Source organism: Panthera uncia (assembly GCF_023721935.1).
Source record: "Panthera uncia isolate 11264 chromosome C1 unlocalized genomic scaffold, Puncia_PCG_1.0 HiC_scaffold_3, whole genome shotgun sequence".
Lineage (NCBI taxonomy): Eukaryota > Metazoa > Chordata > Mammalia > Carnivora > Felidae > Panthera > Panthera uncia.
Window position 1 is genome coordinate 81,284,324 of NW_026057584.1, and position 15,965 is coordinate 81,300,288.

A 15,965-nucleotide genomic window follows, 5' to 3' on the forward strand; every position below is an offset into this window, starting at 1 on the left:
GACAGACTGGCTCTCGAGTCCAAGCTCTTAACTTTTTAAAAAATATTGCCTATTTTTTTTTAATTAAAAAAAAAAAATTTTTTTTGAGAGAAAGAGAGTGCAAATAGGGGAGAGGGGCAGAGGGAGAGACAGAATCTTAAGCAGGCTCCATGCTCAACGAGAAGCCTGACATGAGGCTCGATCCCACAACCCTGGGATCATGACCTGAGTTAAAATCAAAAGTCAGATGCTCAACTGACTGAACCACACACACACCCTAATACTGCCTTAAGTTTGATGTGGAGAAACTGGACAAAGAAAAGTAACCTATTTATATATTATTTCACTTAATAAGAATTACCAAAAGCACTGCTGTAAGCTAGGAATAGAATATTTACATTAATGAAGTATGATCATTTATTCAAATTTCTCTAATACCTGAGCCCAGCAGTATTTATAGGTACCCATTTTATTAGCTGAGCGCAGGAAAGCAAAAGTAAAGGGTAGATTAGGTCCTCATGGGTAGAATTTCAGGGAAAGTTTGAAGTATTTTTAGGAGTAATGGATAAATTTATTTTTTTAAAAGAGGAGAAAAAATTAAATTCATAATTTCACAAAGATTCTGAAATGTAGTTATTACTAATAGAAGCAAAGAAAGAAAAGGAAAGGAAATTAAATTTCAGTGAATGTCCACAACATGCTATGACTTCATATGCACTCTATTATTTAATAATCATAACTGTGTGAGAATGGAGTCACTATGCTAATTTTACAGATAATCCCCCAAGTTCAGAACCTTAACAGCTCACCAAAGGCTACATACGATACGCTCAGTATGTGGAGCCAGTGCTCAAACTGAGGACTGCTTCTGAAGCTCTAAAAGTTGCTACATATTAAAAAAAAAAAAAAAAAAAAAGTATGGTTATCACTGATCATCTGTGAATACTATAGTTGTACTATAGCTTTTTAGTATATCTCAAATTCTGGAATTGTGATACCTCCAACTTTGTTCTTCTTTCTCAAGATTGTTTTAGCTATTCAGAAGTGTTTGTGTGGTTCCATACAAATTTTAGTATTATTTGTTCTAGGTTAAAAATGCTGTTGGTATTTTGATAGGGATTGAACTGAATCTGTAAATTGCTTGTGGTAGGATGGACATTTTAACAATATGATTTCTTCTAATCCCTGAGCATGGGTTTATTTTCCATTTGTTGTGTCATCTTTTTTTTTTGTTTTTTTTTTTTCTTTTTAGAGGGGAGAGAGAGAAAGAGTGAATGCACGCACGCAGGACAGGGGCAGAGGAAGAGAGAATCTTAAGCAGGCTCCATACCCAGCATGGAGCCTGACACGGGGATCGATCTCACAATCATGAGATGATGATTTGAGTGGAAACCACACTTAACCCAACAGGCCACCCAGGCACCCCTGTGTCATCTTCAATTTCTTTCATCAGTGTTTTATAGTTTACAGAGTACAGGTCTTTCACCTACTTGGTTAAGTTTATCCCCAGGTATTTTATTCTTTCTGGTGTAATTGTAGATGGAACTGTTTTCTTAATTTCTCTTTCGGCTACTTCATTATTAGTATATAGAAATGTGACCATTTCCACGTATGAAACAATTAAGTCACAGGAATAATAGGTACAGAAGAGGGAATATAGTCAGTGGTATTGTAATAGTGTTGCATGGTGACAGATGGCAGTTACACTTGTGGTGAGCACAGCACAACATACAAAGTTATTGAGTCAATGTTATCTACCTAAAACTAATATAATGTGTCAACTATACTCAAACAAAAAATTAAATAGTTCATTCCAAATATAAAATATACAGAGAAACATACTATTGAATATTTAATTTTAAGCATAAATTTCGTAACCTTTCTTTTCCAAAGCTATTGGTTTGTAACAGTTTAAAGTGCTATTTGTCTCACTTTTACATTCTTAGCAGACTTTTTTGTATTGGTGCTTATAAGCAGTGTATAATATGAAGAATATACTTCTGAATGTTTTTTCTGGTCGTTAAGAGGATTAAATAAGATAATGTATGTAAAACACTTAGCAAAGTGAATGGCAGAAAGTAAGCACTTGATACATGTTAGTGATTTACTACTGCAGTAAAAAATCCTACCCAGCATTCTTTAATCATAATCATATTTTTCTTTGAGAAAGAGAGTGCACATCAGGGAGGGGCAGAGCAAGAGGGAGAGAGGATCCTAAGCAGGCTACATGCCCAGCGCACAGCCTGGTGTGGGGCTTATCCTCAGAACTGTGAGTTCATGACCTGAGCCGAAATAGTCAGATGCTTAACCAAGTCACACAGGTGCCCCATAATCTTACTTTCTAAACTTAGTTTGATAAAGGAACTTTGGTGGGGCTGTGTCATACCTATTAACTTATCACAGAACTAGGGATCTCTGGAACACACTTTGATAGAAAGAAAAACAGGAAGGTGTAAATGTAAAACATAGAACATATCAATCCCTAAACAATTCCCAAGTGATTCCTCATTTCTGTTTAAAAAGTACCTTGACCCGTCAGAATTATTAAATTAATTTGGTAAACTATCTTTTCAAACACAGTAAGCTTCCCAAACACTTATGGTCTATGAATCATCAGTGGTCAGCTAGACACTGCATGAAAAATAAACCAATGTTACTGATACCGTCTCATTAAGAATGCTTTATAAATTAGTTAAAAGACAAATAAGTGAATAAATAACACAAACTCAATTCTGTAGTTTTTAATTTTAGATGTTAACTTGCTTTAAAACCATGGTTTGCCATTTCTGAGAACGCCAGAAAGTGAAGTTCAAGATCACCAGATGGATGACGCACTGGCAGAATTCACCAACCAATAGTAACGTGATACAACTTGTCCCTTCGGTAAATGCTTATATATATTTACCTCATTCTTACCATTTAACACATCTTTGCAATATTTTGGTCTTATAGTAACTAAAGTGACTTAATCTATTTTTATAATGTTCTTAGTATTTGGGATATTTCTTGAACTTTTAGTTATTAATTAGATGGTTTCTTACTTAACACAGACAGAAACCAGTGTTCAAAGAGGCTTAAAATTTAAAGATCAACATAAAGATATTTCATCAGCAATATAAATTAAATGGAAAATAACAATTAAAAATTAAATTTCTTCAACTTTGTCTTTAAAGCTACAACTTCAATTGAGATACGTCAATATTTTCAAAGCTAATATTGAGGCCTGAAATAGTTAATGCAACTTAATAATTTATAATTAATTCTGACTGTACAAATTATTCTAAAAATTAGCAAAATAAAGTTGGCATTGTACTGTGATTAGTAATTCTACTTTTCTTAAGGGAATTAAAAAAAAAATTTATATTCTAATAACATCAACACAAATACGCCCTAGATTTGCGATATTCTGTTTGTGAATATGATGTCTTCTACTCTGTTTGTCTTGGTTTGCTACAGATATCACATTATATGTTCAGGTGCCAGTTAAAGGTCTTCTCAAGATGTCCCACTGAATGTGTCCCTCACAATCATTTGCTATGATATCCTATATCAGCCTACTATACTTGCAGACTTTTTCTTTTTCTTCATTATTTATAACTCAATCACACCCTGGATATTCTCTTGAATACATACAAACATCAATTTTAATACCCTTTCTTCCTTTTCTTTTCTAACCTCTACCTAGTTATGTTTAGGGCATGATGTTATGTTCACTACTTTCCATTGTTATCTGTGTTAAAGAGGTTTTATAAGACCTGATCACTATAATCATAATTCCATGAGAAAAAGCATTGAGTTTTAAACTGAAATAAAAGTGAACTCTTATAAAACAACCCTTTTATATGTGGTAGTAAATTTTTGCATTGAAAATAAAGAATATTAGTCTAAATATAAATATTAATCATAAGGAAAAGAAAACATTGGCCTACATCTTGCAGTTTGGTTCCTACATTAATCCCTAGCATCACCTTTTACTATGCACTCTCTAGTTCTTGAAACTTCTGCCATTCTGACCTTCATTTAATGTTAGGTACTATGCTCCTTACCCCTCAGTACCGTTGTACATACTATTCCTTCCTTTCAGAAAACTTTTCTCTCTCTTGATCAAGTTAACTAATTTATCAAGATTTCAGTTAACTAAGCACTTCCTCCAAAAAACCAAAAACCAAAACTAACTTCCCTTGATCCCATTGATTGGTTAAATTATCCTTCTAAGAGCCTCATATTAAATCCCATGTACCTCTCTACAGCAATTGGAATAGTTCCAACCCTGCATTCATTTATACAATTATTTGATTACTATCTTTACTCTTTAGGATAAGTTCAAAAGAGCAAGACCTATGTCTATTTTTGGTCACTATTCCAGAGCACATAATTGATGTCAACATATACTGGCTGAAGAAAGACACTGGCAAGGCACTGGTTAAAAAAAAAAAAAAAAAAGAGAGAGAGAGAGAGATAAGGAATACTGAATACTTACAATGACCCCTACATAAGAGAAAAATCACTGACTTCTCAGATGAAAACAAAATACAGAGCCATATTTGATAGAACTCTTTAAAACTGACATTTTTCAGGAGAAAAAAAAAGTTCAATTTGTGATGGTACAGATAGGTGGATTGGTAACTGACATGAGGCAGCCAGATGGAAATAAATTATGCCAGATGCAAATAAAACTCAAGTAAATGGAGAAAATATAAGCTATATCTTCTTGTTATTTCTAGAATTTATATGTAAGATTTACAGTTTTAATTATATACTAATTACTATTGATCCTAGGGACCAACTTGGGTATTAATTTTAATTATGAAAAGAAAAAGAACCTCAGCTAATATCCTTGAATAAAATTTTCCTATTTTTTTAAATTTCTTTTTAAACTTTTTTTTTAATGTTTATTTTTGAGAAAGAGCAAGCAGGGGAGGGGCAGAGAGAGAGAGAGAGGGGGTACAGGGCACCCAAAGCAGGCTCCACGCTGACAGCAGTGAGCCCGATGTGGGGCTTGAATTCACAAAACGCGAGATCATGACCTGAGGTGAAGTGGGACGCTCAACCAACTGAGCCACACAGGCGCCCTCAAATTTTCCTGTTTTAACTACACAGCATTTTATTTCAAACTCTTTCAGAATATATTTGCTTCGGGCTCCTGACAAATTTTCCAGTCATAACTATAAAGAACTATTCACTTCCTTATGTTTTATGTAAGTTATTTTTTCCCTATTTCTTTTCTGACCTGCATTCTTGGAAATGAAGTGTTAAAAACATAAATGCAAGGTATATTATTTCTAACGTCTGTCTTAATTTACCAAGTTATTTTGAATTTTAATCCTAGCTTTCAAACTACTAAAAATAAGCTCCCCTAACCCCATATCGCATTGGAAGCTTTGTCTTAACTTGAATTACTCTCCTGAGCCAACCTATGATTTCTCCTCTACCTAAACTCTGATTAACTCATGTCCTCCCAAGAAGCCCACTGTGATTAACTCTACAGAATTCTAATTGTTTCTTTACTCTGCGTATTTTCATACTCAGTTTGATGTTATTTTACAAAAGCTCCTGAAGTGTCTTTCAAGTACATATTCCAGTCACTTAAAAAAAAAAAGACTTAAAAACTTGTTTTATCTTTGTCTTCTATTCAAACCAGTACCTGAATACAGAAAAATTATAAAAATGTTAAGTGACTATGCCATCTGTATTTTGAATGAGGATATAATAATTTGGAGCACTGATTAAAATAATAAGAGTCTATCTTAGGTCCACCACATATTCTCTCTGATCTCAGACTGAAACTGTCTTATCATCACCACTTTATGACTGACATTCTTTACCACCAGTTCCCCAGTTGGTATTTTCCCAAGTTCGTGAGAAATTCATTTAGCAATAAGAAGCAAAGTATTTTAAAGTCAGGATAGATCATATTCATTGTTCCTCCCTCAATTGACAATGCTTTTCACCCTGTTAGATAAGATTAGATCAGTCTAACAGACCTTATTCTGTATCGAGCTATGATGATTGTTAGCCAATACTCAATTCTCTTCAAGGTATTCAAGGGGATATATTCATGTGATGATTAGGGGATGGGACTGCAATTTTCCTGGGTCATTCTTTTTCTCATTCCTTTAATACATAAGTATTTCTTTCCATTATAAAATTACTACATGAATATAAACTTATTGTTAAAAATAAACCCAAGTAAAGTATGCAAAACTGTAAGAGTTCTTAATTTTCTAGCATCCCACATACTTTCTATAAACCAAGAATATAATCTGCTACATATTTTCCAAATCTTAATATATTTACATAAACATAAGGCATATATTTTATGCAATTTATTTTATAAATATATGTACATATGGTATAAAATATGTATTATATGCATGTAAATATAAATTCTTATATTTATTCTGTTTGGGCAATTTTTTACATAAATGGGATCATACTGTACACATCATTTTGTGCCCTGTTTTCAGTTTAGCTTATCTTAGAGATCTTTCCATATTTTTTAGCTTACAAATCCAAATTTTGCATGGCTGTTGTTAGTTCTTTTTACTTTTTTATGATTATATTTTTTACTTTAGAGATGGTGAGCATTGAGTGGAGGAGAAAGGTAGAAGGAGAGAGACAGAGAGGGGGAGGGAGAGAGAAAGCAAGAGAGAGAGAGGGAGAGAGAGAGAGGGAGAGAGAATCTTAAGCAAGCTCCATGCTCAGTGCAGAGCCTGATGCGGGGCTCATTCCCATGACCCCGGGATCATGACTTGAGGCAAAATCAACAGATGCTCAATCAACTAAGCCACCCAGGCTCTCTGGTTGTTGTTAGTTCTTATCCTCAAACACTCTAGGTAGTATTTTTTAACTTTCTTATAAAATTTCAAAATAAATGAATTCTTTCTTTCAGTGCCAGGAAAATGTGTAATGTAGATTTTTCCATTGTAATGTATTTTAATTAAAAGCATTATAGCAAGTATTCATTGAATTTAATATGATTTTTCATCTTTCCTAAAACGTTTAAGCCTCCTATAAACTTGTATTTTAATAAAAAATATATGTATGTACATAAAGAATGTATAAATTTAGTAATCAAGGTCTAAAATTAGTAAAAACTAAAATTTATTCTTATAAAAAGAGAAAGCAATATAACATAGCAAATTTGCCTAGTCATTACAAAATTAAACACATACACACATAATTCATTTTCTAAATCAATGAGGTAGAATGAGCAAAAACAGTGAAGCTGCTGAAGAAATGTTTTTAAAGAATTCTTAAAAGTTTTCAAAAGAAAAAAATTTAAATAGTTTACCAACATACTTAGAACATAGAAACCACAAACAGCAGAGCAGCAGACCAGAAAAACAACATAAGATTAAATTAAAATCTGTACTATGTGGGTCTAGTCTCCTCACATACACAAAACACTGTAGTAATATGACTGTTACTTTTGTTTTCTATTACGCAACATATCGCTACTTTCTTCAAACTGGAAACCTGAGTTGAATCAATTAGCTAACAAACATCTACTATCAAATTTATTAATTAAAAAAAAAAAACTAAAAACTAAACTGGCCATTTAAATAAGATATACAATAATATAAGCTGTTTGGTTTCATTATCAAAAGAAACTGCTAAAGAAAATGTTTTACTACTGGTAGAAAATAAACTTCATCTTTAGACTTCTATGAAAGAATTAATGTTAATACCATCTAAAATGAAAAAAGTATTCACAAGGAATGGCATAATTTAGGAAGGCCTATGGCTACACAAAATCATTGCCATCATTAGTGGTGATATTTGTAGCTGGTATAAGCTTTCTGATATATAGTGAACTGAACACTGCAGCTTTAATTGAAGTTTGAATGTTATAAACAGTTAGATGTCTGGCTCTGGCCTGCATTCTAATACCATCAGCAGAACAGAGATGGGAAGTATAAACAAACCTTTTAACTAGATTACAGTCTCTAAAATGGCCAAGAAATCCTTCAGCAAAAACTCGTGTGACAAATGTAGAAGAAGGAAAATGATTTTGGAATAATGCTAAAAAATAGCCTCTATAGTTCTGTCATTACTGCAACATGTATTTGACTTTCTAAATATTTTGATGTTGCTTAATATTCATTCATTAATGATACACTTTACATTTGACTTTCCAAATAAATAAAAATCCTTTTTAACTTACATAGCTGCTGTTTTTTAGATCAGTAATCCCAAGTATGGAAAGCTATTTAAAAATCAATACGTTTCTTTTGTTGGATGTGGAATACTTCCCTCCTCCAACATTAGTGACTGTATATATACAACCAAGATTATTATTTTTAGATAGTAACATTAAGATTGTATAAACTAAGTTAATTAATGGTCAACAGATCAGTAGAACATGTCTGAACTCAACGTATATAGAAAAAGATGGCTTTGGATGCAAGGATAAATCTAATTTTGCATTCAGTCAACCTGAAGAAACAAACTTCCATGAGTTAGACATTAAATTAAAAACAACAACAAAAAAAAAGGGCAGCACAAGAATGTAAATTTTAACACTAGCCCCATACAGAAATTTTTCCTCTCATTGCCTGAATGTTGGTTGGTTGGCAAAGAACTCAGTGAAGCATGGATGTGCAAAAATTTTTCACCACTGCAAGGCTGGTGACTGATTTATGTAACTCATTTTAGTCCTTTAACATAATATGTTCTAATAAATTATTCAATGACACAAAATTTAATTACAAGTTCTCTAAGAAAAGGTTATATAGGTCAACTGAAATAGGACTCAAGTTAGAATTAGTCACCTACAACTTTGAATGAAGTGTATGCTTTACACCAGTATGATGTCATTAGTGATTTTATTTTCCATTATGTCCAACTACATTAGAAGATATGTCTTTAATAGATGTTAAGCCTGGTTCTCACCTTGTCTTTCTGAAAAATTCTGAGTCATTCCAACTTCTGAAACTTTACATGATATAGAAGTACCTCAAACAGAAACAATGACAAGTAAGAATCTTTACTTTTAATCTTTATATTTAGGTATTACCTTTGGGTAATATAGGTACCTTTGGGTACCTATATTTAGGTATTACCTCTTAAGAATTACCTTTGGGTTATCTAAGGAAATTACTGGAGACCAATGACTTATTCTATCTGACCAATTACTTAGATTGTTCTTAAAAACAATAAAACTAATTTGGTATAAAATTTCCTTTCTGAAGTATAATAGATAACAGAGAATAGTTCCTCAGCATTTAAAATATTTTGAAATTCTACAGGACATAATGCATTGGCATAATTGCTTATAGAATGATATCAGCAACTTATGCATATAGGATGAATGTGTATATCTACTTAGGATAAATATGAAAATTACTTGATTAGTAATTTTTACAAATTACTCTTTTCTCCTAGAAGCAAAGAATGTAAAAATCAACTCTAGTTAGCTAGATCAAAAAGTATTTTAATTCAGTAGCTGCTTTAAAGAATAATAATTTAGGAATCTGGAGAAACCAACAAGTTGTCCATTCTTATATTAAAAATATTTCTGACTTTAAATAGTACTAAAAAGAATACATTAAACTTAATTCTATATGTGTAATGTGGTAATTATGAAAATCTTTTAAGATACAGGATCCAGAAGATATGTGTATATAAACACTCAAGCATTAGACAATATAAAGTCTCCTCTATTTCGAGGTTTTCCATTATCAACATTTACATTAAAATGTTTATAGTAAATATTCACTGGGTCACAAATTGTTGGAACTTTCAAACTTCATGTAACAAAATGCTAAATGTAACTCATGCAAGAGAAAGGAAGTTCAATATGTAGAAAGCCTAAATGTAATTTTTGCCATACAAAGAGAAGATTGACTTTACGTTTACAGCTGACCCTTGAACAATGAGAGTGCTGACCTCTGCGCAGTTGAAAATCCAGTATAATTTCTATCTCCCCTAAAAGTTAACTACCAAAAGCCTACTGTTGACCAGAAGCCTTACCAATAACATAAACAGTCAATTAACACACATTTTGTATGTTACATGTATTATATATTGTATTCTTATAATAAAGCTAGAGGAAAAAAGTTAAGAAAATCATTAAGGAAGAAAAAAATACTTACAGTGCTATAAAAAATTTGCATATAAGTGGACGAACAGTTCAAACCTGTGTTGTTCAAGGGTCAAGTGTATTTTACTTCAAGTTGCACACTGATCTGTATCTATGCTCCTTATAAAGAATTGGATTTTTTTTTAATTGTTTTTCTGTCCTTGTAAACTTTTAGAAATTTTCCATCACTCCATCAATAAGCTACTGGGGCAATGATTTTACTGATGTTTACCAGAGAAATTACTGACTGATAAAAGTTACTGTGTCTGTATTTTAAATTAAAAAGTTATGAATTTACTGTGATTGAATATTTTGCTGCTATATGTAAAATGCTGTTTTGTCAGTAATAGATTTCCCCATTTATAACACGGGAACAATGTTCAAAATTCACAGGATGTGTGTTTTGTTATATTTGTCACAGTATTAGATACTTATAATAAATGGTAATTATGATTAGTACTAAAATAAAAGTTAAGAATGACTTTGAAAGAGATCAGATTGACCTTCAGGAATCTATTTACCTGCACAAAAATACTGTACCAGCAAGGGAGCCCAAGCCCCTCCTCCTTCCAAATTGTGAATCAATATTACTCTAAGAGGTACAGTTTAAGAAGGACAAAGAAAATCCAGGAAATCTCTCTCTAATCTTTAAATTACATACGAAAGCCATGATAGGAACCAAGATAGTATTCTTTGGTTTTGAAACATCCATTAACTAAGAAATTAATAACTCATTTTACTGAAGTTACAGAACATAGTAAGGATTAATAATTGCAACTAACTAATTTAGAGATAGAACTGGAAAGTTTCTAATGAGCATCTTGGAGGAATTTATCTAGCACACAATGAAAATTCCAAAACTCCTGAACAGTATATACCATAATTATTCCATGATAAATAAATTATACTGTTAGCTTAAACTATAGAAAATAACTAAATGATCAAAATGAAAATGATGTACCATGTATTCCAATGAACCATGAAAGATAACCTGGTATATGAAATGTAAGAAGAGAAGTTACTTTTGAGAAAAAAAAAGTTTAAGTTTGGAGAGTTTGGGTTTTGTTTTTTGTTTTGGAATAATTTTATAAGAGATACTTCAATAAACAATGTTGATAATCTTCAAATAAAAGTATGTATCAATAAAATACTAGTAATGATGGTCACATAGACTATTTTTATGGTCTAAAATTAGTGAATTATATACAGAATAGAAAGCCCCAGAATACAGTATTAAGTGGAAAATTTTTCATTATATATTTCTATTTTAATAAAATACAGCAAAATCCTTCTTAAACATGCATTTTTCCACCTAACAGTATCCATTTATTTAGTTAATATAAAATTTATTTAGAAACATCAAAATAAAGTTATGACCAATATACTTGTGGAATACAATTAAAATACCTCTTCACATTAAACTGTAGGGACCATCCTTGTTTCTCAGATGCCTAGCACAGTGCCTGACAGACAGTAGATGCTCAAAAGATGTTTAATGAATACCTAAGTACAATCTGTTTTGCACATACATTCAAAATCCAGACAAGTTTGCAAAGGTACATAAGTTGGACATAGGCTTTCTGGCTGACTTCATGGGGTCCCACTGATGACTAGGAGTAAATCTTCATATCCATAGAAAACTGGAAAGTTGATAAGTGTCTGGGTAAGGACCAAAAAAACAAAGTCAGGGAAACATGTCACCTAAGTAACAGTTGCTTTATAGAGCTGGTAAAAGTGGCCTAATCATTCTAGTAACCTATCGCACTAGTCTCTCAATGAAATGAAATTTAAGTGTATCTTGAATATTTGCTAGGATATTTTTAATAGGAATTTTTTGAAATCTCTCACTAAAAATAAATTACTTTTGTCAAATTGTATCCTGTACAGGATTAGAGGGAATATGTTTTTACTTTCTATGAGTACTATATTATTAACAGGATTTAATTTGGCTAATAGAAAAAGTGAGAGCTACAGTAAAAATAAAGAAAAAAAATTCATAGTAGTGGAGAAATTGTAGCAGGGAGGAGAGGAAAGGAAAAAGGAAGAAAGGAAAGGAACCCCACATATGGGAGTAAAGAAATTCAAATATGCCTAACTCTAATACCAATTACGTCAATTAATCAGTAGGGCCTACTGTGCACCGGACACTGTACCGTGAGGGATGTAAATCTTAAGATACAAATCTTTAGTCTTAAGTGGTTCACAGAGCAAGACTAGCAGGTAAATGTTTATAATACAATATGGGTCATTATTATATATATGTCTCTAATCCAAGTGTAAAAAGCATATTTACTGATTAATTAGAAGTGCAGAGAAAACATAAGCATCAAGGGAAACAAATAATTCTCAAAATAATAACTATCCACAATGAGAGAAATCAGTACCTTTTAAATCAACAAATTATTGAATTATAAACAAGCAAAGTTTTGACTTAAAGCTATTTACCTAATATTCTTAGGATAATACGCCTCCACATAAAATCCTTAAGTGCTATAGACAAAATTGTGAATGACAGTTTCATTTCCAACAAAGAAAATGAGGTCGTGTAGCACAGGAAATGTTAAGAGACCTAAGTTCTCTGGTCCATGCTCTGCCCACTTACAGGCCTTGGAACCTAGGTAAGTTCCACAAACTCTCTGAACTTCAGCAAAATGGAAAATGAAGAGTTGGATAAAGTGACCTCCAAGATGTCACTTAGATGAAAATTACAATCTTAAAATATGTCTTAATATTTAAAAATAAGCTAGAATAAAAAAGGTTTTTTAAACATAAATCATTATCCAACTCAGAGGAAGTCTGGAAATCTCAAATTATACAGGGTTAGCCAGGGAGTGGTGAGATAAAGGAATGTTTTCAAAAGAAAAGCAGACATAAATTAAGTAAAGGTATTATACTCAAGACTGTAAATTTTCACTCAGCTGCCGACGGGGCAACCACCATCCAATTATCTGCACAATTCGCCTTATTTAAAATTGATTTCTTCACTAAGTTCTACTTTCTCCCTCTTATGTTAAGGTTGCTGAGGTATTAGAGTGAGGACAAGAAATCCTAGGTGGACCTGGAATATTAGCATTGATGTTGGGAGAAAAACTTGAACTTGACACAGATTTCTGCTGAAATGCACCAATTACACCTTAGAGAAAGGTAAGAAATTGTTCAAATTTATAACAGAAAGGAAGGAAATAAGGCCATATTGTTTATTGCTACAGAGCTTTTTTCCTGTGTCTAAATGTCTACTCTTGTACACATTAATGAAAATTTACAGAACAAGTTTCTACATTTGCATTGCTTTTCTGCCACTAAAATATAAGCGCATTATATTTTGGCTTTGCCATAAAAAAATAAAAATTAAAAGTATTATCCTGTTTTATAATATTTATGTCAAATATCCATCTAGATTTATTTTTCTTCAGTCCTTTCTATTTGATCAAATTGCTGTTTTCATATTATCAGTCTGATCATAAAATTGCTGTTTTACAGAAGAATATTTTTTGCTGACATAAATTACGGGATCAGAGATACCAATGCAGTTACAAAAAAGGGTGTGTGTGTGTGTGTGTGTGTGTGTGTGTCAGAGAGAGACAGAGAGAGAGAGAGAGAATGTGTGTGTGTGTGTGTGTGAGAGAGAGAGAGAATATATGAATGTGTGCATCCATCTTCAAGGAAAGGATAAAGAAATGTATGTATGAAACAAAATAACACTTTCCAATGTAAGCTCTAGTAAAAGGCCTATATTGGAAACATACTTTCTAGCATTTGTGAAATAAAATACAGCACTGAAATCGAAAGCCACAGTGATTTTTATGAAGACTGTTATTCTATAAACCTAAACCTGAATTTATCTTTCAATTTATGTCTAAACTACAGTGAATATACTAACTACAACTTCATGATTTGACTCATGAAAATATATTTTTGAAATTTGTCTCCTTTCACATATAGTGAGCAATTTGGTTCAGTACCCCAAGAGATGAAAAACTCATCTCAATTTACAACAGTAAATAAATAATTCAGTTAAAATTGAAAGTGGTACCAATCCAGCAAACTATTGATGGAGAGGTTTGGCCTTCCATGAAGCCAGAACAACATAAAGTTTTCAATGGGGATTACTTGTTCAGACAAGTTACAAAGATAAGAAAAATATCCAGATTAATTACAAAATAGCTAATATTCTCATCTTGTGGAAAATATCAAGAACCTATCTAAGGAGAGACAATACTAGTGGTATTGAAACTTTAAGCATTTTAAGCTTTGAACTTTATATGCTAATATATGAAACAAACATTTAACAAAAAAGGCTGTAATACAAGTCAAAACCTAACCAAAGGCCTCTATCAACTAAAAATTTGAAATCTCCCATGCAAGTCAGACACAACAACAAAAAAAAAAAAAAAAAAAAAAAAGAAAAAAGAAAAAGAAAAAGAAAAAAGAAAGAAAGAAAGAAAAATTAAACCCAGAAAGCAAAAACCAATCAAGTCTGTTCCAACACTGAAGTCAATTTCCAAATCACATACAGAACCAAAAAGGGGAAAACACTCAGGTCTACAAATGGATAAGCAGTTCCAATACAATCCAGATCCCGACATTTTCCCACTCAGAAACAAATGCAGTGGAGCTTTTCCTGGGGAAAAAGGAAAAAAGCTCTCCAAATGAATTTTTTCAAGTGACATCTAGAAAGTGTGCCTCTTTCTGTCTCTTTCCCTGGCGCCTCATTGGAGGAAGGAGGGGGTTGTTTTTGTATTTTCCCCCATTGGAGCAAGACACAATCAGATGTTAGCTGGAGAAGAGAAACCACTTTTGACAACAGCAAATAAAAATAAAAGTGCCCTTCCTCCTCTGACAGGATGGGCACCCACCTCTCTGACAGGAGGGGCACACACCCCTCCCCACTCCAATCCCTCCTTCACTCCCCCCCCCCCAGCACCACCCCCTCCTCACCCCGGAGCTCCACTGCGTATGTGGTTTGGTGCTACTGTTGCCCCGGAGTTAAAGTCAGAGCCAGAGGAAGGCAATGAAGCCCCCACAGACACACTTACCTTTCCTGCCCCCCACTTTTGAGTGCCTTCCCTGGAGCTGTGGAGGATGACACAAAGGGTAATAAAGGGGGGGGAGTGGAGGAGGAGGAGGCGAAGGAGGAGGAGAGCTGGGGAAGTGGCTGCTCCTGGGTGTAGTGAGATGTCTCCAGCCAGGGCCAAGCAGCAGCAGCAGTAGCAGCAGCAGCAGCAGCAGCAGAGAAGGGTCTGTGTTGCTAAGAGGCTTTTGGTCTCTTTCTCTCCTCCTCTCACGGCCAAAGAGGAGGAGGGTGGAGGGGGCTCGGGAGGGAGGCTAGTGGAGGGGTGAGGGGGTAGGAGTCGTGGATGGGGGTTTTCGAAGAAGAAGAAACTCCTTCTTCTTCTCTCTCAGGCTCAATCCCCCTCTCAGGTCTCAGGGCTGGAGGGTGGGGGAAGGAACTCAGCCGCCTTCCCCCCACCCCCCTCAATTCAAGGTTGAAGTGGGGTAAAATTAGTGTCCTGTCCCTTTAAAAATAGAAATAAAAGGTGCCCCCCCTCTGCCACTGCCTCTCTCTTCATCATCAGCTGCTGCTGCTGCTGGGGTCTCTCTGCTGGGGGGGGGAGGGGGGGTTCGGGTAGAAGAGACGGGAGGCACTCACTGCGCATGTCTCTCTCTGACGGGAGGCTGGTTGGTTGAAGGCAAGAGGAGGGGGAGGGGAGGAAATGATCTGGTTTCCCAGAAGGCTCCGAGGCACTTGCGACCCGGAAGACATTGTAGCAGGGGGTAGAGGGGCGGGGGCGGGGAGTAGGAGGAAGTCGCTACTCTTTAACAACCCCCTGACCCCTCCTACCTCCTAAGGGAAAGTGGAGGAACGGAAGTGGGCGTGGACGGAGACTAATGTAGGTCACGT

At 33.9% G+C, this 15,965-nt stretch overlaps 1 long non-coding RNA gene across 1 annotated transcript; it reads right to left on the reverse strand.

Annotated features, from left to right (window-relative positions):
* Nucleotides 1-1,372: 1,372 nt before the first annotated feature.
* Nucleotides 1,373-15,822, reverse strand: LOC125911893 (uncharacterized). The gene is made up of 2 exons (XR_007454489.1): nt 15,100-15,822; nt 1,373-11,722 (listed from the first exon to the last, which is right to left on the reverse strand). It is a non-coding gene; the product is annotated as an uncharacterized LOC125911893 (long non-coding RNA).
* Between the last annotated feature and the right edge of the window lie 143 nt (nt 15,823-15,965).